This window comes from Cervus canadensis, chromosome 19 (assembly GCF_019320065.1).
Source record: "Cervus canadensis isolate Bull #8, Minnesota chromosome 19, ASM1932006v1, whole genome shotgun sequence".
NCBI lineage: Eukaryota > Metazoa > Chordata > Mammalia > Artiodactyla > Cervidae > Cervus > Cervus canadensis.
Genome location: NC_057404.1, coordinates 52477660 through 52502898, shown reverse-complemented (window position 1 = coordinate 52502898; position 25239 = coordinate 52477660).

Here is a 25239-nt window from a genome sequence, read left to right as displayed (position 1 = left end):
GTTATAATCTGTAATACAGACCTGAGTCTGAATTTTATTTCTGCCACAGATCTACTCTGACTTTGGATAAGTTACCCAATACTATGAGGCTCAGTGACTCACCTTAAAATTGAAATTAAAATGACACCTATTTCATTGTTTTATGGCAAAGTTTAAACTAGAATTTGAAAACTTTATATGTGTTGTCTGTGACCCAGTTAACATACTAATTTCACAATTTCTTGACTTTTAATTTCTATTACAGATAAAATCTCTATATTTTTTATCTGTAAAGCATTCCTATGTCCAAACTGTGAAATTTTTCACTACCTAAATATTTAACTTTGAATATTTAACTTTGAAACTGAGTTTTTGGCTCTCAATAGTTTTCTCTGGATACCATACCTGACCCTTTCAGATTTTAAAATCCTTGCTTCTGGTTCTCTTTATTTCATCAAGACCATCAATTCCATCATCATTCCTGTCCTGTACAAAATATACACCTTCTTATGATAGATTCACTCAAACCTGAATATTCCAAAGATCAAGCTCATTCTCTGGCACACAAAAGAATACAAAGAAAACGAATTACCCTTATAAAACTGTGCCAATACAAATGCCATCTCCCAACAATATGTCAGAGCTTCATGTTAGTCCTACTTCAAAACTATTATTTGTCCCTATGTTAACTCTCTTTCTAATAAACAAAATCCATGCCTTCTCGTCTCTAGTCTTTATTCAGAGACATCCTTCTGTCATTTTTCCCACACTCTTGGTAGGAGACCTTGCCTCCAGCTTCCCAGGGAATTAAAAATAAGTCAATTCTGTCACTTGGAAATCCTCTCCAGTTATTCTTCTTATCCTACCAACTGGGCTTCCCAGGTGGTGCTAGTGGTAAAAACCCGCCTGCCAGTGCAGGAGATGTAAGAGACCTGAGTTTGATCCCTGGGTTGGGAAGATCCTCTGGAGAAACGCATGGCATCCCACTCCAGTATTCTCACCGGGAGAGTCCTGTGGACAGAGGAGCCTGGCAGGCTACAGTCCATAGGTCGCAGTCGGACACGACGGAAGTGCCTAGCACTGCTCAGTAGCATGCATGCTACCCGTTACCTTGCGCGCTCTGCACTCGGTGGATAAATGTGCCCTTGTCTTGAATATGGTTATCGCTTTCTGATGCTTTGGATTTCATACTCCCTTTGTCCTTCAGAGATCTTGAACCATCAATCATTCTCTTTTGATCTTCTAATCCTTACTTAGTCTTTACTCCCATGATATAAAGCATTTTCAAATCAACATTTTGTTTTTTTAAAGAAAAGCATAAACATTTTTCAGAGTCCCCACAATCCCGTCCTCTCCTTTGTACCAAACTTTCTGAGAAAATGCTACACGTGGGCTCCACTTAAGGTCTGACTTTCCATTCACTCCTCTAAATCCAGTCCTTGGCATCATTCTCACGGTTGCACCGAAACCATCCTTGCCAGCTTTAGAATACTGCTGCGTGCTGCCAAACTTAATGGGAACTTTTTTTCCCTTTTCTTGACCACTATGTACATTTGGTGCTAATGGCCATAAAATCCAATTTAGGATTCCTTTTTTCTTTGGTGTCTGTCATATCTGGGTTTCCTTCTCCCCCCTACGGATACCCCCACCTTTTTTTTTTCCCCTGAGACTTTTCAGCCACCATTTTGGACTATTTTTCCCTGGTCCTGAGACACAACATGACTTAAATACATTCTTCACGTTCAGTTCTTTTCACTTTAAATATTTTCTTTTGGTGAGATCATTCAGCCTATGGATTTTATAAGGAAAAATGTGTTTATTTAACAATCATTTAGTAAGGAACTATTATACGCCAAGCACTCTCTTGGCAATGGGAACCTAATGGTGAACAAAATTGAACATCATCTCTTCATAGAGCTGAGATTCCAGTGAAGGAAACACACAGAACATATAAAATGCTTTTATCTGCTATTGAAAGAAAAGAAAGCAAGGCCAAAGTGATAGTGGCTGTCAGGGGCAGGAAGCAGGGGCTGGTATTTGACAGAGGTTTGTAGGGAGAAACTTTAAATCACATTTACATCCCCGTGGTCTACTTGTGGTCTCTGGCTCCCATATTACCTCCTGTGCCCTAGGCTGTCTTTGTTGCTAACTCAGCCTGACATCTGACATGCCAAATGTCAATGTAGAGGAAACTTTGGTAATCAATGAAACCACATACTATTAAAAAGTAGGGTAGCAATATGATATGTTAAATTTGTTAAGATCAATGTCAACTCATAACCAGAAAGGAAATCTTTTTCAATTTCTTTCACTCAGAATTGCCTCAGAAGCAGCATCCGGGGCAAAACACTTACCCACCACCAAGTCATCATTGTATCTTCAGTCCTCTGCTAATGTCCTCCAGCAAAGGAAGCCAAGACTCCTTTGATGGTACCCAGTCCCATGCCTTGGGATGAATCAAATGAGGATGAGTTGAGTGTATCCTGCTGTCAAAAATGCTAAGGAATGAGTGAAAGAATAAGAAGTCAAAGTAGAGCGCTTCTACTAGCCAAATTTGCACAATTTAAGCATTTAGAAGTAACATTACTTGTTATTTGACTTTTGACTGTTATTAATTCACTTGAAACAAAATGAATCTGAGAGACCTGATAAGTATATCCAAAAGAATTATTAAGGACAATAAAGGGTAGGCTGTATTAAAATAAAGGCAGAGTTATAGAGAGTGATACTTAATTCTTATTTAAAAATATGGAATCTAATATAAATATATTTTATTGTAATTTGTTAAAAGGTTGTTTATAAAGCATAGATATATACTTGTTTTGATCTGTATAATGAGAACTATAACTCCTAATTATACCTTGCCTGTTTCTAAGCCTTAACCAAATGTTAGGAAACTAAATAGTGGTACCTCACAATTTCTTTCACATACATTCATTTATTCAACAAATATTTATCAGATGAGATTATTTGACAGACACTCGAAGGCATTGGAGATGTAGTTATATACTAAACAATACAAAGTCCATGACCTTATGCAGTTTTCATTCCAGGGGAAGAGAAATCAAATTGACAGATTCAAAAGTGAAATATATATTAGGTGATGTTATGAAATATTTAATAAAATTTACATTCTTAGAACTGCTTATGCAGTCAAAATGCTTTGTAAGGACATTCTGTCCGACACTTTTTAGAGGGTATTCAGTTGAGCAGTGGTCATATGTACTCTTCAAAGAAAACACAATCAAATAAATCCAGGAGCTATGACTTCATCAAGACTTGCTGTTAACCTGGAAAACTCTTGATATATGTATATTCTGCTAGTAATATTCAAACGATCCTACTTTGGTTTTTGCATGGTCACTTAAGAACTTATAGCATCAAAGTTATCAAACTTTTATGCATATGTTTATTCACATAGTCAACATTTTATGAAGTATTGATACCAATATACCAGCCAGCAAATCAAACAAAATTCATGGCAATCACATGTGCAATGTGAACAAATTGATCTAGAAATAGATGAAGGTGCAAAGAGATTAAAAAAAAAATGGAGCAGAAATCATCATGGGGTCACAATCAGTGTTGCCAGTAGGCAACACATTTGAAGCCAACCAACATTGCTCATCGTCACCAGGAATTCCCTTGACCCATGGGAATTCTTTTTAGTCATTTCTGAGTATGTGTAACATGGGTCCCTCTCCTTGGAATGCTCTGTAAGTGAAAAAAAAAAAAAAAACAAACAAACACCAAAACATAAAAATCCACCACAGTGAAGTTAAATGACTTCCTAAATCATTAAGCACAAGTGAGACAGAGAACTGAAAATAGACCCGAGATATCCAGGGCCATAATTGCATCACTAAATTGCACTCTCCTTTTGACAAAAGTCTTAGAATGATTCATAAGCTTATGGGTTACAGTGCACAGGAGAAACTTCCTTGTAGACGAACAATGAGATGTGTTCTCATTTTATTTTAATATCTTAGCAAACCACAGACAAACATATTAAAATCACATTATGCTGGATGATAAAGCACTTTCAGAAAGAGATTTGTTGCTGACTTTTACTTCTGTGGGTTTTAACAGAACATTCCTTTAGAGTTCTTGGCTTAAATGCTGATGTTGCTGATAACATTTGATTTGACTTATATGGCTAGCCTATTCACAAGGATCATGTAGACTCTTTGCCTAGACAATTCGAAAAATTATAAAATAAAGAGATGTTATTACTTGATTTCCATCCACAGGAATCAAGTGATTAATATATCAGTTTTAATGTGTCCCAGTAAAATATACTTTTTGCACATCAGTTCAGTTCAGTTCAGTCACTCAATTGTGTCTGACTCTTTGTGACCCCATGAATCACAGCACGCCAGGCCTCCCTGTCCATCACCAACTCCCAGAGCTTACTCAAACTCATGTCCATCGAGATGGTGATGCCATCCAGCCATCTCATCCTCTGTCATCCCCTTCTCCTCCTCCCCAATCCCTCCCAGCATCAGGGTCTTTTCCAATGAGTCAACTCTTCACATGAGGTGGCCAAAGTATTGGAGTTTCAACGTCAACATCAGTCCTTCCAATGAACACTAAGGACTGATCTCCTTTAGGATGGACTGGTTGGATCTCCTTGCAGTCCAAGGGACTCTCAAGAGTCTTCTCCAACGCCACAGTTCAAAAGCATCGATTCTTCGGCGCTCAACTTTCTTCACAGTCCAACTCTTACATCCATACATGACCACTGGAAAAACCATAGCCTTGACTAGACAGACCTATGTTGGCAAAGTAATGTCTCTGCTTTTTAATATGCTGTCTAGATTGGTCATAACTTTCCTTCCACATGACCCACAGTAAAAAAATAATTTTTATATTGTTTTTCCCTTCAACAGATAATTTGGAGATATATTATTAAAAGCAATGTATTTTGCTGTTTTATTCAATAATATTTCCTTTTTTTTAACACTAGGCAAAACATAGATTTTAGGACCAAGTTCCGTTTGGTCTTATTTTATAGAATATCATTACAATGACTTCACATTGTGTGGAAGATGCATGCATGGATTCTTTCTTCTGCTATAACTATCATACTGTGGATAATAGGGTTTTGTAAGAAAGATGTTTGCTAACTGCTTTTCAAATTCCTCAGCAAAAAACACACAGAACTATGTACCATCTTCTCCTGCACTATTAGAATACCGAAAGTTTTTCTCTGCATCGTTTCTTCCCACTAGCTCCAAAACCAACCATGATTTCACTTTTGCCTCAATCATTTTAATAAGAGTTCTCACCAGGGACACAAACTATGTTATACCAAGCATTCAACGAACACATTTTCAATCCTGATCTTGTTTATCCTCTCATCAATATGTGACAGTGTTGACCGTCCCTTCTAAATCCCTCTTTTTTTTTTTTTTTTTTGAGGGATGACAGAGATAATTTATTTATTTATTTTTCCCATTTATTTTTATTAGTTGGAGGCTAACTACTTTACAATATTGTAGTGGTTTTTGTCATACATTGACATGAATCAGCCTTGGATTTACATGTTTCTTTGATCTGTTCTTACACCATAGCTCAGCCTTAAACCTTCCTCATTCTCCATATTTTCTAGGCTCAACCTTGAGCACAATTTAGGTTATCATTTATATGAAAATATGAAAAATATTTATAAATCTACGCCTCCAGCTCAGACATATCTTTGGCATTTCAAGCCAGTATAGTCAACTTCATAGTTGACCTTTCTCCTACTTATTTTGGTGGCTCAGACGGTAAAGAATCTGCCTGCAAGTGGGAGACCAAGGTTTGATCCCTTAGTCAGGAGGATCCCCTGGAGAAGTGAATGGCAACCCACTCCACTATTCTTGCCTGGAGAATTCCATGGACAGAGGAGACTGGCGGGCTACAGTCCATGGGATCGCAAAGAGTCAGACACGACTAAGTGACACACACTACTTATTGACACCCTTATTTAATATTGAAAACCATTGACAGATAAACAAAGACTCTTCAAATTCAACCTATCCATAATCAAATGTTATCAAAGAGCTCAATGCAGTGGTTTCTTCTTTTCCAATATTTCCTGTTTCAGTGATTGTCACCAACGTACATTCAGTTGTATACATTAGATATTTATAAATATAAATATACTTCTATATCTCCCTTAATCCTCATCCAGCCCTATTAATTTTATCATTTAAATATCCCTTACTTCTTTCAATTTCTACCCACCATGTCACTACATACAGAAACCATTGTCTCTTACCTTGTCTGTGTTAAGTTTCTGAAAATTTCTTTCTGGATCTACTATTACCCTCATCTTAATTATTCTTCACCTTGCAGCCAGAGTATATTATTCTTAAAAAACACATATCTCATCATGTGAATTTCCTGGGTGAGAAAAAAAAAAACCACCCTTCGTTATGTCCTACTGCTTTTAAGATAAAGTCCTAAGTTCTCAAAGAAGCATAGAAATCTAACACAGCCCAATCTCTCTGTAGCCCTACAGTTCCATGTACTCGCTGCTACCCAAGTCCTTGTCCTTTGTTCTTCCTTGCTCTTTATATTGAAGCTCTGTGAGAATATTTTGCAATTCATCAAAGATACTTTGTTTCCTTTTATCCCTTCATTGTTGTCATTTTAAATACTGATAATGAATTTTAATATTAACTTGGCTTTCCTAATTTTTACTAAAACAGATTTTGCCCCCAATCACTACATCCAATCCTTTTCCGTAAGCTTCTTTCAACATTTCTCATAGAGACTATTTTAATTAATGTCTACCTGCCCTATTCAGCTGTAAGCTCTAAAAAGGCCTGTGCGCTTAGTCTCTTAGTCATGTCTGACTCTTTGTGACCCCATGGACTGCAGCCCACCAGGTTCCTCTGTCCATCGGGATTCTCCAACAAGAATACTGGAATGGGTTTCCATGCCTTGCTCCAGGGGATCTTCCCAACCCAGGGATCAAACCCAGCTCTCCCACTTTGCAGGCAGATTCTTAACTGACTGAGCCACCAGGGAATCTGTGTCTATTTTCCTTAGCACTGGGTATCCGCTATTTATAAGAAGCGTTTACCATACATTATTGTTTAATATATAAACACTATTAAAAATAAGTTAAGAAATGGATTTCAATTGTTGCAAGAAGTGTATTATATGTTAAAAGAATATTTTAACAATAATTGGTAAACATAAATGATGTTAATAAAGATGTTCATGGACTTTGTTTCTTGAGGAAATTTTTGACAATTAGCTTGGAATCTATATATATTGTGGGGCAAAATCTCTTTTAGGAATTTTTCCAGTTATAAATACTGAAAAAGACTGCAATTACAGAATTTAACTAAAATTACATGATCACATTTTACCACTATAGAGTATAAAATTAAAATAATTTAAGCTAAAAAAATTTTATGAATTAATCAGAGTAACTAGAACCCATTCAAAAATTTTAGTAACTACTAAATAGTTCTAAAATAACTAATTCTCATACAGTTCAATTTTGTGCCACAGATTTGCCGCTGCTGCGAAGTCGCTTCAGTCGTGTCCGACTCTGTGCGACCCCATAGACGGCAGCCCACCAGGCTCCCCCATCCCTGGGATTCTCCAGGCAAGAACACTGGAGTGGGTTGCCATTCCCTTCTCCAATGCATGAAAGTGAAAAGTGAAAGTGAAGTCGCTCAGTCGTGTTTGACCCTTAGCGACCCCATGGACTGCAGCCCATCAGGCTCCTCCATCCATGGGATTTTCCAGGCAAGAGTACTGGAGTGGGGTGCCATTGCCTTCTCTGGTGCCACAGACTTGCTTGGCATTATATCCAATAAAGTGGTAATAGGATGTATATAACATGCAAACTTGGTTCCGTATCTTATCTCTATAACTCCTACACATGCACAAAATGCACACAAAGTGACAAAGCAGTTATTGCTATATCTGTTTTTCCTGAAAATTAATAATGAATACCATGTTTTTTAAAATATATATAATACACTGTGCATTTACAAAACATTTCTAGGTGCACAACATAACATCTTACCATGCCCAAGATTTTGACAAGAAAATTAGAATATTATGACTGTTGCCTAATTATATATGATGCCAAGATATAAGATTTTGAATACTAAATATCTTAATATTGAAGAAGATTATATGGTTATTTAAGACAGTTTATTTATCAATTCAAACTGAAACAACTGTCCAAACAATTGTAACATACCTCAAAACTTAAGTGACTCCAGGTATCTACCAACTGAGTTAAAATAAATGAAACTTAAGTGTCTCAAGGTGTCACCAGCCAGTGAAATAAAATGAAGTTGCATTTTAGTGACAATTACCTAACAAATATTTTACTATTACAGTTACCCTTTGCATATTTAATACAAGTCACTTGATCCCTCTTCTTCTCTTCAATAATGTACCCTCATGTCTGTTCCTAAAGATCTCAAAAGGATGCCTTATACGAGATAAAAGAACAATTAGTTATTTTAACCAAGAGATATCTACCATCTTATTCCTCTTCATCTTCAACCTTTACGTAATAAATATTTCCTTCCTGTGAAAACCTTGAACTTACCTTAGAGATGTCATTGGCTCAATAAAGGCATTGTCTTCTACTGCTCATATGAAAGCCACTGAGGCTGATTTCAGTGCAGAGATAAAGAGATAGTATCATCTAACTCCATGCCATTGTTCGTCATTTGGCACTTAAAGCAGCATTCTTGTCGCCAGAAAATAACTGGCCGTAACATCTGCTTTTTAATCATACGTTCTCTTTTCACATAGAGGCTCCAGATTAGTCAAAGGGTCTGGGTGAGTGCAGGTGGCACCCTACCCCACGCACCCTACACTTTTTGTTTTCTTTTTATTTGTTTTCCTCTTTGTAGTTCACAAATATGGTTGCACATACGTAAGGTCATCAAAGGACTTTGGCTAAAATAAAAGGTTCTGTGGATAGCAGATATCTCAAATAGATGCTTGGGCAGAGGACATCACTTAATGCAACTAAAGGATGAAAGCAAGACATAGGACTACCCTGAATATTTTTAGCACATTATAGACTAGTGTCAAGGAACTAAGTGACATTATAAGTATTTTTTTTCATATTTTGTTCATTTTGTTTTAAACCACTATCCAGTTGACAGACTTTAAACTGTACTGTATATGTTTTTCATAAAATATTCTATTAGACCAGTGGCATATAACAGGTAATGTGAAGTTGAGTGAAATGTGTCTCATAGTTCATTTGTTTTAACCGATGGAACGATAGAAACCAAAAAGAGTTGGCTTCTCCTGTGACATTTTCATGGAGAAAAATCAACTCTAAATTGAAGAATATTTTATCATGAAATATGTCAGAGTTCTAAACAACTATTTGATTATCAATTCTATATGAACATGCTTTCTGATTTTCAGAACTGTGTTCATCAATTTCATATCCACTCCTATAGTGTAGAAATAAATTCCTCATGTTAACCAAAATTAATATAATAGCCTGGTATATTTATGTTTAGACCACCTAGTGTACATTATTTTGTAAAAATGATCTAATCTACTTGTTAGATCTCAGACAGCATCAGTGTATAGTTCAGTTCAGTTCAGTTCCTCAGTCATGTCCAACTCTTTGCGACCCCATGAATCACAGCACGCCAGGCCTACCTGTCCATCACCAACTCCCAGAGTTTACTCAAACTCATGCCCATCGAGTCGGTGATGCCATCCAGCCATCTCATCCTCTGTTGTCCCCTTCTCCTCCTGCCCCCAATCCTTCCCAGCATCAGGGTCTTTTTCAATGAGTCAATTCGCATGAGGTGGCCAAAGTACTGGAGTTTCAGCTTCAGCTTCAGTCCTTCCAATGAACACCCAGGACTGATCTCCTTCAGAATGGACTAGTTGGATCTCCTTGCAGTCCAAGGGACTCTCAAGAGTTTTCTCTAACACCACAGTTCAAAAGCATCAATTTTTCGGCCCTCAGCTTTCTTCACAGTCCAACCCTCACATCCATACACGACCACTGGAAAAACCATAGCCTTGACCAGACAGACCTTTGTTGGCAAAGTAATGTCTCTGCTTTTTAATATGCTATCTAGGTTGGTCAAAACTTTCATTCCAAGGAGTAAGCATCTTTTAATTTCATGGCTGCAATTACCATCTGCAGTGATTTTGGAGCCCAGAAAAATAAAGTCTGACATTGTTTCCACTGTTTCCCCATCTGGTCCCATCAGTGTATAAGGTATATATAAATATTGTAACCCTATAGGAAGCATTTGTAAAAGTAAATCATTATACAGCATTAAATTTCTCATGACAGTTGTTCTTTGGTATCTCCAGGGAATTGGTTCCAGGACCACACAGGATACCAAAATCTGGGGAATGTACAAGTCCCTTGTAAAAAATGATGTAGTAAATTTGACCCTCCATACAGATCAAAATTTGATCAGCGTTGGTTGAATCTATGGATGCAGAAGCTGTGGGCAAAGAAGGTAATTGTACTTCCTACTATTTTCAAGTTTAAGATTCCCCAGTTTAAAATGTATATAATAACTTTTCCCAAACAATGGAAGTTTAGGCTCTCAGATGGGAAGGCGATCTCAAAATATCATCTCTATTATATATAGTTGAACATGGGTTCTAGAGTCAGAATGGGTGGCCTAAGTCCTGCCTCCCCCACTTACTAGCCCTGTGCCAAAAAGTATGATATTTTACCATGGGTTGTGCCACGGTGAAATACAGAGAGTACTTGTATCTTTATCTGTGGATGTGTTTTGAAGAGTGAATGAGTCCATTAATAGAAAATGCACAGCATAGACTTGGCAAACTTATTTATTTTTCTATTATCTCTGACCATTATGTAAATCAGAAAAATGAAGAAAACAAAAATTGTGTCATAAATTATGATCAGTTTGTGATACTATTCATTCATTTTTACTTTTTTCATTTTTTCTTCTTTCTGCCCCTAAATATTCTTTGGATGCCTACTCGGTGTGAGATAGTACTAATATAGTTCTCTCTGCTAGCTCCTTTAGTATTCTGTTGCGAGCAAATCATTATGTCCTACTGTAGTATAAATGGCGATGTACCAGAAAAAAATGTGTCTCCTGGTTCCTGCCTTGAAGACCCATGTTTTGTTATTTCAGAACTAAAAGCCTAAAGCATCATGATCTATTGAACTTTTTTTAGAAGTATATTGCACTACAAATGTTAGGACACTCTCATGTGGAAAACAAAAAATATATATATGTAGGTGGTATGGCAGACTTCTCTCCTTAGTCTTACTGACTCTAATTTCTTTACTCACATACTACCTAATGTAATAGAATAATAGCTTCAACCTCTGAAGTTACATCCATTCATATGTAAAAGTTTCCTCTGTAATACAAATGCTCACTGTATAATTTTGAACAGAAGAGTTGATGGCAGTGATTTTTTTTGCATTTCCTTTCAAGGTTTTTCTTTAAATGTCACTGATAATTTTGCTTTTAATTCCTCTTTGAGTAAAGTGTTCCATTTTCTCAATAACTGAGTCACTAGGAAAGTTTAAGTGAATATGCAACTTAAATTTTTCAGTTTGTAATATCACAGTCTGTATTTCACCTCCTGACTTAAAATATTTTTTTATTTCTACTATCTTCTAAGAGGATATTGTGCATTTTATTGGATACAAATGCATTATTATTTGAGGCTACATGTCCTTTGGGCTTCCCAGGTGGCACTGGTAGTAAAGAAACCACCGGCCTATTCAGGAAACATAAGAGTTGCAGGTTTGATCCCTCGGTTGGGAAGCTCTCCTAGAGGAGGCCATGGCAATCCACTCTAGTGTTCTTGCCTAGAGAATCCCCATGGACAGAGGAGCCTGGCAAGCTATAGTCCATAGGATCACATAGAGTTGGGCACGGCTGAATTGATTTAACACACACAAGCTCTTTGCATTTTCATATTTCATTTCCTTAGAAAATATTCTCTGGTTATGAACTTTGGTTATGAGATTCTTAAATCTTCCATTAATAAATATTTCTGGTCTCCTTTAAAAAGTGCTATTTTAATTTATCTCTTATATTTTAGTGAGAATAATAGGACTGAAAAGAAATGCTTCTCCAGCTGATTATAATTGAAATGAGAAAATTTTATTTGGTCCAGGTGTTCAGATCAGGAGACTGGTTTAATCTTGAAGGATTATGCCCTGTCAAGTGTGGAGACCACCCTGGTTTTCTGATAGTTAAATGGTAGAAGCACTCATATTCTGATACCATTAGACTTAAATATAAAACTAACTCACTTCGTGTTGATTCAAAGTTTGCTAAGCAACATTTTAATGATAAGCTGTCTTTCCACACTGACTAGGAACTTGGGAATTCATAAAAATTCCACAACATTTCTTGTGCGTTCAACAGTCTGTGACCGCCCTGAGAGAGGAATTAATTCTTAGGGTAATTATCAGATCAGATTCTGGTTCTACTCTGACAAAATGATAGTTCAAGGAAAGTGCTATCTCATGAGGCAGTAGCTGAGCTGGGCACTCACCCTCATATAGAAATATACTCTATATCTTGAAGAGTGTGCTCTGCATTTAAAGCATCTGCTGACAAAATTATTTCTATGGCCAGTCTAGTGAAAATAGTTAGATGGCCAAATTTTATATTACTGTTCTATATTATATAGAATGCCCATTAATATAAGAACAATTTGTTTTATAGTATCAAACTGTTACTATGCACCTAGGATTTCTCATAGTCTGTCTGGTTTAACTATTTTAAAAATAAATCATAGTCTTTATAAATAAAAAAAATAGAACTTACACAAGGTTAATTATTATGTTGATGTCATACCATGAGTTTCAGATCTGCTATGAATCCAAGAACCAATTTTCTTCCGCAACATCTGGTAAACGTTTTGGGTAAGGGAGGCCCTGAGGATAAATTGATGAACTCTTACGGAATAACTTTGCAGAACAATGTTCCATAGTTATAGGAGAATCTGAGAGCATCCTTGTTACAGTTCTTGCTTCTGTTCACTCCTAAGTGAACACATGAAGGAAAATGATATTTTTCCTTGAAAGTCCACAGAGGACTTTCAACTCCTCTGTCATCACTTCCAATTATAATGAAAATTTTCTTTTCATTCCTTATTATGTTTATTTTTCTTAAAGATTATTTTTGTTAACAAATTCTGAGTTTATTATAAAAACATTTTTTAAAATGTAACACACATATATCTCACATAGATATCATCTAGTCATACTGAGGATCGAAAAGAAAGGAGAACCAAGTGTCCACAGGTCTCTCATTATTAAGTTTTGATTGAGAGTGACAGCAAGAAGAGCAGAGGCAACTCATCTGTCTTAAATGTGTCTGTGTCCGTGTGTGCACATAAGTAAAGGTGGATTGGGGGTGGTAATAGAAGGTTTGTTTTCTCCTGTTGGTAAAAGATGAAGGCAACAGATGAGATGAAAGAATCTTATAATGAAAGTAAAAGGACATATCAAAGCCATGCTCTGAGATTATATTGGCTTAAAAATATATCATTTCTTCCTTGGTTCTCATTTTTCTCTTGCTGTAAAAAATATTGATGCTGAAATTAAAATTTTCATAGATATAAATATTTGCAATGAATATAAATTAGAATTTTTTAAATGAAAGACTTTACTAATGTCTATTTCTCCAACATTATTTCTGAACACTATTGTGCAGAAATATTAACAAAATGGTATCTTAAATGCCAGGGAAATAACAGATAATGATTTATTATTTTCTGAATATAAATCCTTCCAAAAAATAAAGGGAAAGAAATGTGGCATCCAGAAGCAACTATAAACATGTGCTGAAAAGAAATAACTCAAAGTGTTCAAATAAATATTGGGGAAACACATGAAGGAAAATTCCCCAAGAAAGAAACATAGATCAGACATTCTATGTAACAAAGATAAAAAGTGTATCTTATGAAGTGAAAGGTACTAGATGAAATTCCTATTAATGTAATTGTGCACATATCAGGTATATCAGTACATTTTAATTGTGGCAGCAAAGGATCAAGCTTCTACATTCGGGGATTTAGTAGTAACATTTAATCTGATTAAAGATTAACCAGATCACTGATCTGTACAGCAACTGTGGGCTAAATATTCCTGTGGGCTTCATTAAGGCATGGGTTGGTTTGAGTAAAAGGAATTAAAGTAGACCTCTTCCTCAGGAAAAAAATAAACTCAGAGCATTAACAATGGAGTGCAGTGTATTAACAGAAGGCAGTAACAAGAAAGTCAGTGAGCCTCAAAGTCAGAGGAAGACTTCTGCAGGATTTAAACCACATGACTAAATCACACTGACTTGTTGCTTGTATAAAATAATAAAATTAAAAATAATGTAAAACATTAACAGACTTTTTCTCTTAAAATTAGACTACTTTTATTTTCTAAATGACAGAATCGGTTTTTAGTGGTGCACATTACAACCTTTTGTAAGCAGTAGACTGTGAAAAATCATAATCTTCCAGCATACTATTAATACTTAAAGTGTCTACACAGTTAGTGTAACTGAAACCAAAATTTCCTGCCCAACTCCTATTTCTTGAAGATTTCATTTTTACAGGGTTGTCTCACTGTTCTGCAGTGCTGGCTAGAACTTAAATTTCTCCCTTGGCCCTCACTTGGCCCTAATCAAACATTCATATGCAGTCACCAGAAGCATGGCACTCCGGTCCATTCACCTTAGTAGAAAACCAGATTTGGTCTGGAATCCTGTGAAACACAACCAACTCTAAAATCCACAATCTGATTTTCTGATTCTTCCAGGATTCTCTCCTAGTTTGGTCTCTCATTTTCTCTCCCCATTTATTAATAAATGAATGGATGAATTCAGCAAATACTCATAGACTATTACTAGTAACACACTCTGTAGGCGTTAGGTATTTTAAAAAATGGGTTACATATAGTGGTTGTCCCAGCTGATTTTTCTCACATAAAGAAAAATTAGTGTAAGGCACCAGGTGCTGTTTTTAATAGGGTGGTCAGTGAGGGTGACCTGAACACAGTGAGGGTGTGAGTCATGTGCAAATCCCAGGACAGAGCTTTCCTGAAGACGCCATGCAAAAGCACTTTAAATGAAGTACATCCAAGAGAAAATGCTTGATTCTCTCTTGAATGCATCGATTCCCCCGTCCACACACAGACCAAAAATACTCTTTGTTATTGACCCATTTTATCATATGGCAGCGGTCTGTAAGGCTTCCCTAGTGGATCAGTAGTAAAGAATCTGCCTGCCAGTTCAGGAGACCCAGGTTTGATCCCTGGGTTGGGAATATCCCCTGGAGAAGGAAATGACAACCCACTCCAGTATTCTTGCCTGGAAATCCCGTGGACAGAGGAGCCTGGTGGGCTACAGTCCACGGGGTCATAAGGAATCGGACACAACTTAGTGACTGCTGCTGCTGCTAAGTCGCTTCAGTCGTGTCCAACTCTGTGCGACCCCATAGACGGCAGCCCACCAGGCTCCCCTGTCCCTGGGATTCTCCAGGCAAGAACACTGGAGTGGGTTGCCATTTCCTTCTCCAATGCATGAAAGTGAAAAGTGAAAGTGAAGTCACTCAGTCGTGTCTGAATCTTAGCGACCCCGTGGACTGCAGCCTACCAGACTCCTCCTTCCATGGGATTTTCCAGGCAAGAGTACTGGAGTGGGCTGCCATTGCTTTCTCCGACTTAGTGACTAAAACTACTTAAACAAATCAATTGTCTGTAAGGTGAGACTGTTGGGAGTAGTGGGTCTCTCTGGGTTATTTTGAAGATGAAATAAATATATATGTAAAGTTACTTAGCAACTTGATATATAGATAGTGAATGTTATTAAATAATAGTTGATTTTGCTATTATTGTTATTCAATATTTATTTGAAGACATTTCATTTTGATGCTTTGTTTTGCTAACATTTCCAAAAGCTTGTAATCTCTTGTTTGTGTCCTCTCTGCTTAGATATACTTAGTGTTTCCCAGTATCATTGTTACTTTTTATTTGCTATTACTTTTTAGGCTTGGAGATATGGTTAGAGATTATGGCTTTTGTGATTTTAATTTGCACATATGCATTTGAGTGCAAACATAAACATATTTTAGGTATTTTTATTCTTTAGATTTTAGTCAATTTTGTTAAATGAAATTCAGAGCATTGAAAATAATCTTGTAATTTCTATTTGTAGAAAAAAATGTTAAAAATAAACCATTTAACTTTAATTATTGTTCTATGGTTTCTAACATGAACTTGTAATAGTTCTCTACCAGATACAGAGTGTCATGTGTTAAATTTCCCTCCTTCTCTCATATTGTCAGTTTACTTATATCTTTAATTTTTTTGTTTTATGCCATATCCCTTTGTATGTAAGGTTTAGTGGGTTTAACTTCTATCATTATAATATTAACCTGTTTATCCCAATGAATAGCATTTCTTTGAATTATGTTTTCTGATATTATAGTACTTAATAATAGGTGATAATTCTCACTGAATTTTTTCAACTATATATTTTTAAATTTTCTCGGGTCTTGTTTCTCTCTTAAAGGTAATTTTTAAATTTCCCTTTCAGAGAAAAAATGTAAACTGTAACACTTAATGAAGTTTCAGATGTGTATTTCTATTGCCATCCTGTAGATTTCCTTCCCTTTCTCAAGCTTCGCTGAAGTTTTACTTGGCTTGTTTGTGCTTGTTATAAGGGATCTGCCTCTTGCTGTCATACCTGCCGGGCAGGGGCTGTCAATCAAGGGAAATCTGCCTGGAAGGGGATATTCGGCGATGCTTGGAGCTACTTCTGTTTAGTACATCTCAAAGAAGTGAAGAGGGCGTATTCTTATTGTCATCTTGTGGAGCGACATCGGGTTTGCTCCAAACGTGCTGTGGTGCACAGTTCAAACTGTCAGTGGTGTTCACGTTGAAAATCTGCTGTGGGGTGTGGAAGGTGATTCTGTTTAGGAACATAACTTCAGATTCCCCAGAACCTGAGGCGAAAACACCAACAGTCAAAGTTCTACTTTTAATTATCCTACAAGTCATCTTTTAATTAATCAGCTGTATCCTTGAATTTACATTCCTCAAATTATAATAATTCCTAAAATAAGGAGTTTTCCGTGGTACCTGCTCACAATCTTACTTTACAGATTTTGTTAATTTGTTCTGACAGTTTAACATATATTTTTATATTTTATTAAAGTATAACTTATCTTCCTTGAGAATTGCTTATTATTTCATTATCAATTTATAGATATGTCTACAATATTATTTTCCAAAAAGGGACATCAAACTTAACACTTTGAGAACAAATGATGTGGGGAAACACTCTGTGTCTTCCCTACCCAGAAATCTGAGTCTTTGGAGAGAAAAAAAAGTACCCTAAACAACCTGAAATACTTTGTAATCTCTTTAACCATCTCTGCTATTTAAAAAACTACATCTTTCCTTCTGTAATAGCATGGGTTCTATGACTGTTTACTGCCTTCACCTCTAACCTAACCTCCCGCCGTGCACACATAGACAGAACATTTTCTGAAGGTCTGTATATTGCATGATCAAGTGTATTGAGACCTATTTTCCTCTGTTCTGACTGTTGACTGGAAGTTGTGGCTTTTGAGATTCAGAAAGAGAAATCAGAGAGGAATTCAGGAGAAAGAAGAAACGATGTGCCTCAGAAGTGAAAATGGGGGTGAGTGTCCCAGGGTCACTCAGGGTGACTTCCCACACTGCTGCACACTTGGTTACATTTATATTAGTCTTGACCATGCTTCTCACTTCAACCACATCATTATGTGGTTAGTAGAAATTCTTCCCAGGCTAACAAATGCTATATTTTTACCTACATATTAAAAAGCAGAGACATTACTTTGCTGACAAAGGTCCATGTAGTCAAAGCTATGGTTTTTCCAGTAGTCATGTATGGATGTGAGAGTTGGACCATAAAGAAGGCTGAGAGCTGAAGAATTGATGTTTTGAACTGTGGCGCTGGGGAAGACTCTTTGAGAGCCTCTTGGACTGCAAGGAGTTTAAACCAGTCAGTCCTAAAGAAAATAAACCATGAGTATTCACTGGAAGAACTAGCGCTAAAGATGAAGCTTCAATACTTTGGCCACCTGATGCAAAGAACTGACTCATTGGAAAAGATCCTGATGCTGGGAAAGATTGAAGGCAGGAGAAGAAGATGACGGGATGAGATGGTTGGATGGCATCACCGACTCAATGGACATGAATTTGAGTAAACTCTTGGAGATGGTGATGGACAGGGAAGCCTGGCACGCTGCAGTCCATGGGTTGCAAACAGTCAGATTTGACTGGGTGACTGAATAGCAACAACAACAACATTTACTTTGATGGGTTGTTGAAAATTTTAATAGAACTCTGAGAGAGGTAGCATACAGATGCAACACTCTATCGAAATATCTTGCGTTTTTTTTTTTCTAACTTACCCATGTGTCTTCTATGAGAAGGACTTCTAAATAATTTCTATGTACAGAGAGGCCCCATTTCTGGATTCCTATAGCTTTTATATTCATACCTTTTCTTAGGCTGCCAAGATGAACTAAATTCCATTTATGTTCTTGGAAGAAACAAAAAGCCATCAGGAGTTACGTCCATGCACAGATGTACTGTGCTGTGCTTAATCGCTCAGTCACATCTGACTCTTTGAGACCCCATGGACTATAGCCCACCAGGCTCCTCTGTCCATGAGGATTCTCCAGGCAAGAATATTGGAGTGGATTGCCATGCCCTCCTCCAGGGGATCTTCCCAACCCAGGGATCAAACCCAGGTCTCCCACACTGCAGGTGAATTCTTTACTGTCTGAGCTCTGATTTTTTAGGGCATCCTTTGTATTACTGGCTTGACAACATACTCTGTAAAACTGACTTAATCTGAGTGCAAGTTGTTTTTATGTCATTTAGGGCAGATTTTATTTCACTATTAATATTTTTAAAAATTTAACCTGAGATTTTTGGAGTCCTGAGGAATTTAGAGATACACTAGCCTCATTTCTCAATCCTATCGAAGGACAGATTGAGGCTGGGGAAATGAGAGTGCTTTGATCAGGTGGTTCATTTGGTTGATTTGATGGTTCATTTGGGAGATGGAACTAAATTTAGGTTTTATTATGGGCTTCCCTGGTAGCTCAGTTCCTGCAATGCAGGAGACCTGGGTTCTATTTGGATTTAGGAAGATCCCCTGGAGGAGGCAACAACTGCCCAATCCAGTATTTTGGCCTGGAGAATTCCATGGCCTCTCCATGGGGTTGCAAAGAGTCGGACAGGACTGAGCAACTTTCACTTTAATGGTCTTGTTACCCCATATGCTTTCTACCATGCAGATACTTCAATTTCACTTGTCTGTATAAAACATACATGAAAATTAAAACAAAGAAATGCAGATATTTAAGAAGCATATAAAATCATTAGGTAATGATTTTTATGTACTTTGAAATGTATGGTGAGTATAAACTTACCATTTGTATTTTCAGTAACTATTCTTTTCTATTTTATATTAATGTAAACTTCACCACTCTATTATCATCCTCTAGGCTTGTATATTTACTCCCTTTCCTCTAAAAACAATTTTTATTTCTTCAAGAATGAACATCACTGTGTCACCTTCTGGAAAACAGTGAATGGACTTGGTGAGTATGTAGTATTCAAATAGAGTATTGAAATAGATGTTGTGTGGTAAAGCAGTGAGGGAGTAAAATAGGTGGGTGAGAAGTTTTGAACCCAAATTAGTTTGTATGTTATACAATAAAAATAGCCATTATATGTCCTCTTCAGAGACTAGCTTGATAAAATGACATTAAATGAAGATTGTTTTATACCTGAGTTGGATGAAACTAGTGTTTGCAAACTTTTCACTGTTGAAAAGAAATACGGACCATAGCTCATCTTTTTCATAAAAGCTCTGGGGTAATGAGTAGCCTCATAGCAACAACTGATCTGGTTTGGGGACATGAAATAAAACGTATCCACCATATTGTTATAATAAAACTGAACATATTACCTCTACCTGTGAAAGAGTCTCTCACATTCTACTAAATGAATAAAAATCTTTCAAGATAGCCCTGTTTTCATTTCACAAACCTATTCTCTTCTATCTACAGTGACTCCTTTTCTACAAATTATGTTAGCTTAATCTTGGTCCTAAATTTGGGATATGATGAAGGTCAGGGTACTTTTCATTTTAGAATAATATATAATATTAAAAATTAAGTTGTATAACACTCAGAAGAATAATTGGTTAATATGTAAATTCTCTAGAAGAGATTTTTTTAATTAATTGTTTTTTAAATTTAATTAATTGTTTTTTTCTGGCCCCTATTTGAGGAGCATTTCCAGAGCAGTGTGGCATAGGTGGGTTGGTTAATATAATAATGCAGTCATCTGGAGATTCAAGTACCTTTATGAAGAAATAAACCTCTGTTTATAAAAAATAACTCTAATAGCTATGGGCACAAAATATCTGTGTACCCTTTAAAATGTTTCAATGCATAACAGACTATTTAATACTTATTAAGCAAAAGCAGATGCATCCAAAATGTTGACCTTTTAAATCTAATAGATTTTGCCATGGAAATAACTATATTAGATAACAGAGACAATTCTTTGGCAGGAAATTGATATCTGATTGAAATTCAAGTTATCACACTTATTCAACAAAGACCTAGTATTTCCCCAAGGACTGCTCTTACACAGTTTGTGAAACTGTGAAAATAACTTCTTCAAATTCGCTGTCAGTTCTTGTAAACTAGTAAGTGTTTGCAGGCTTCACACGTAGATCTCTTTAGGGCAGTAACGCGACACAGTTACTGAAATAAAATGCTCAGGTAGTATCTCTTTAGTTCTCATTTTGAAGACTTTAGGTCAAAGTCAGTCTTTTAGAGAACCATTGTGTAATTTAAATTGGAATATGTACATGCACCAAAAACACTATGGTAATATAAATGTGTACATTTTAAGCTATGATTGTTTTTTAAGTTGTGCATTCAACTAAAATTTGAACTTCTAGCCTCATTTTAAAGTTACTCAATGGCTATGGCTTTATATTTTTTGTCAGTTGGCATATGTCATTGTTTTCTCTGTTACTTCACTTCTAAGTCTGCTGTATTAGCAAAAATTAGTAACGAAAAATGAGAAAGACAGGAAAAAAGAAAGAGAAAGAAAGTGCATCTCAGGCAGATGTGCTAATTCTGTAAACACTGAAGTAGAGGCGATCACTATAGTTTGTGACCAAGCTCTTTGACTCTCTCTCCAATTCCGGGTCATTCTTAGAGCCCTTATAAGAAACACTTGTCTATGAGATATTTCGAGAGAATATTAATTGATTGTATCAACTAACATTCATACTTTTCATCTGAATAATCTTGAGCAATTGTTTTTACTAACTTCACTTTAGTACATGTGATAGTCCAACTGATATCACGGCCCCCTTTATAGTGGTTTGTCTCTATCCATAAATTCTGGGTAATTTGACAACCATTAATCTTTGTGTCCTAAGTGTAGGTTTTCTGAACTGAACTGAAATAGGAGATTTGACTGTACTTTTATATTCTTTAGTAGTTCCGTTATTTTATTTATTTATTTTATGAATAGCTAGTCCAACCTTTTTCAAGATATCTTTTAAATACTTTCACATACACTAATGAGGGAGCTTTGCAGTAGTGAGTAGATGGCCTGACAAAGGCAAAAAAGGAGAGAGGGAAGGAAAAGGGATATAGAGATCATTATTATAGTAAGACTCAACACATAAGCTTGATTATATCAACATCAGAATCTAACCAGCTCAGGTAATCAGTCATGGAAAATTGCAGAGGTCTAAAAATCAATAATCAAATAAATCCCAAACTCTTGGCTTGCACACATAGTTATGGCTAGATATAAGCCCTGAAAACCGTGCCTGTGGGTGAAAGGAAAGGAAGATTTAATAAAAATCTAAATCCCTGTCTGTACAAATTTAAATGCCTGTTTGTGAAGAAACTAAAATAAAGAGACTGACTGTTTCTGACCCTCTTGTAAACAGCAGGTAAGCCTCAGAGGAGAGTGTGCTCAAGGTGCAGGTTCAGATCACACATCTGCACTCTGTGTGGCTTCAGGTACCAGAGCAGTCTCTCTCTGCTTAGAACTGTGCCTAAGGCGTTCAAGGCTTCGGCTGCTGCTATGCAGTATGTAGTTTGATCTATCACTGTGCGTATCTTGAGATACCCATATCCCCAGGGTTTGGCGCTTTAGATATCATTGTACACAAGGCTTAGAATTCAAGGGTTTACAATTTGTATAACTTTAGATGCCAGAATTTATGTGTTTGTATCCAGAATATGTATCTGCATCCACCAGTGGATACAATTTCAACCAAAATTTCTCCACTTGGAGAAATAGAGGTACAAAGGGAATTTTATAAATAATATGCACATAGTTATATTATCAGTCTTTTAAAAATTCTCTCTAAAATTATCTATTCAAAATGTTATACTACATGCAACTCAATGCATAATGCCTTTTAGGCATGATTTCATACATTTTAGAATGTTCTTCCGTAATTCATGAAATTCCAAAATAAAGTAAAACAATTAAAATCTAGTGGGCCATGAGAACGTTGGGTGCAGTGATTTTTAAAATGACTTTGTGTGGTTAGTCGTGTCCGATTCTGTGACCCTTTGGACTGTAGCCCACCAGGCTCCTCAATCCATGGGATTTTTCAGGCAAGAATACTGGAGCAGGTTGCTATCTCCTCTGCCAGGGGAATCTTCCTGACTAGGGACCGAACCCATGTCTCCTGCATTGCAGGCAGATTCTTTACCAGTTGAACCATCAGGGAAGCCCATTCATTAAATTTTAAATTTCCTTTTTAAATTGGAAGCTTTCATCTATAAAGGTTGTTGTTGTTAAGTCGCTCAGTCATGTCCAACTCTTTGCAACCTCATAGACTGCATCATGCCAGTCTTCCCTGTCCTTCACCATCTCCTGGAATTTGCTCAAATTAATGTCCATTGAGTCAGTGATGCCATCCAACCATCTCATCCTCTGCCGTCCCCCTGTCCTCCTTCCTTGAGTCTTTCCCAGCATCAGGATCTTTTCCAGTGAGTGGGCTGTTCACATCAGTGACCAAAGTATTGGAGCTTCAGCTTCAGCATCAGTCTTTCCAATGGATATTCAGGGTTGATTTCCTTTAGGATTAACTGGTTTGATCTGGCTCAGATGGTAAAGAATTTATAAAAGAAATCCTGCTAATTCACAATGAAGCCATTTGGCAAGAGAAAAATAGGTGTAAAATCATAAAGGAACCAATGTCATTGTTGTCATGATGCTGTTGTTCTGGAATCCTGTTAGACCCAGATGTATCAATGTATTAGAGAAGAGAATAGGTAGAGTTCATGCAACCCTTACCTGGGAGGACAAAACTGATCTTATTTTATATTGAAGACATTGTACAAATATGTAAAAAGATAAATGCACATGTAGAGACATATAGCATATCTATATCTATGTGGATATATATATATGAACCATGCCATACTGTGAACCATATAGAGAGAAATAAAATCTTTTAATGTTTATCTTATATTTATTGCACACCTAATAAATTTGAGATACTACAAACAGGATGTTGCATATTGTATTAGTTTCCTGGGGTTACTTTAGCAAGGCATCAGGAACTAGGTAGATTAAAACAACAGAAACTTACTGTCCCACAGTTCTGAAGGCGAGAAGTCCATGTTCAAGGTGTCACCAGGCCTATGGTCCCTCTGAAACCCATGGAGGAATCCTTCCTTGACTTTCCCCCGCTCCTGGTGGTTTGCCAGCTCTCTTTGGCATTCCGTGCCTTGCAGCCACACAGCTCTGATTTCTGCCTTCTCTGTCACATGGGGCTCCCCCTGTGCCTTGGTCTTGCCACATAGCTGTCTTTTTATAAAGACACCAGTCATCTTAACCTAATTACATCTACGGCAACTCTGTTTCCAAATAACACCACATTCCGAGGTCCTAGGGGTTAAGACTTCCCAATGTACCTAGTTTTAAAAGGGACACAGTTCAACCCTTACCACATAGGTTGGCTGATTTCATTATCTTTAGTCTTATTATTTTGTCTTAAAATTATCAATGTTTTATAGATATGAAGAGGTTCTAAGTCGAAGAAATTTAATGAACTTCCAAGTAGTAATTGGAGGAGTTGCCATTTGATCCTCATCTTTCTAATCACAAAACCAGTGAGGAAATTCTCACAAAGATACCGTTAATTAATATGCAAGCCATAGTTAAATCAATGTCACTAAGTACAGTGGAAGCCAAAGGACTAATTAATTTCTTCTGACTGAGAGATCATGAAAGTCTTACTATAGGTTGTTACAGTTGAGTTCAACATTAATGGGCGGGTTGGAATTTATTAGGAAAAGAAGAAATGTGTAAAGACTGGGAGGGCTTTGAGAAAACTATGGAAAGATTAAAGATTTAAAGAGGTCACCCTTCACTTGCAAGTAACAAGTCTCAGTACATACCACTCAATTTCGCTAAAAACAAAACAAATTTGTTGCTTCATGTAATTCAAAGTTCAGGAATAGTGCCAGATTCAGAGTGAGCTTATTTCAATGTCTTCACGTCTATGGATTAGATCTGAGTTTCCCTTAGTTGCACTCTCTTCCTGCAGATTTTCTTCTCAGGCGTTTGCCTTATAGTGACAAGAGCAACTGCCATCTCTCTGTAGACCAAGACTTCCAAGGAAAGAGGTTGTGTTTTCTCCTGGCATTACAAGAAAAGACCCAGTTATTCTCACTCACTGCACACATGTCTGCCCCTGATGCAATGACTGCATGACATGTTACAGCATAAATGTAAAGCATTTAGAAGAGTGTATGGAACGCCACTAGTGTTATACATGTATTAGTTGCTGTTCCTAAATGTTTATTATTAGTGACCCGGAGAACCCAGCTTAAGCCTCTGTCATTATCCTGAGTGTTTTCCTCTCTATTCTGAACTGCTTAATAATAGGCTGTGATCTCTTACTCACCTTATCTCCCCAATGACTATGATTTTCCTGAGTATACTCTCCATTGGTTTTCAAAGCCGAGTGTCTGGGTGGTTTGTCTTTCCTGGGCAAGATCTAGAGGTTGGTGACTCTGATATGTAGCTCAAATCCCTCTCTCCCCAGGGAAAAAATGTATGCCTTTGTAATCCTTCCCAGAATTGCTGCTGCTGGAGTGGGGTTTTTCTCCTTGGTGAGATTCTCTCTCTGCCTTTCCTACCCATCCAATGCTGTCGTTTTACCCTATGCTATGCAT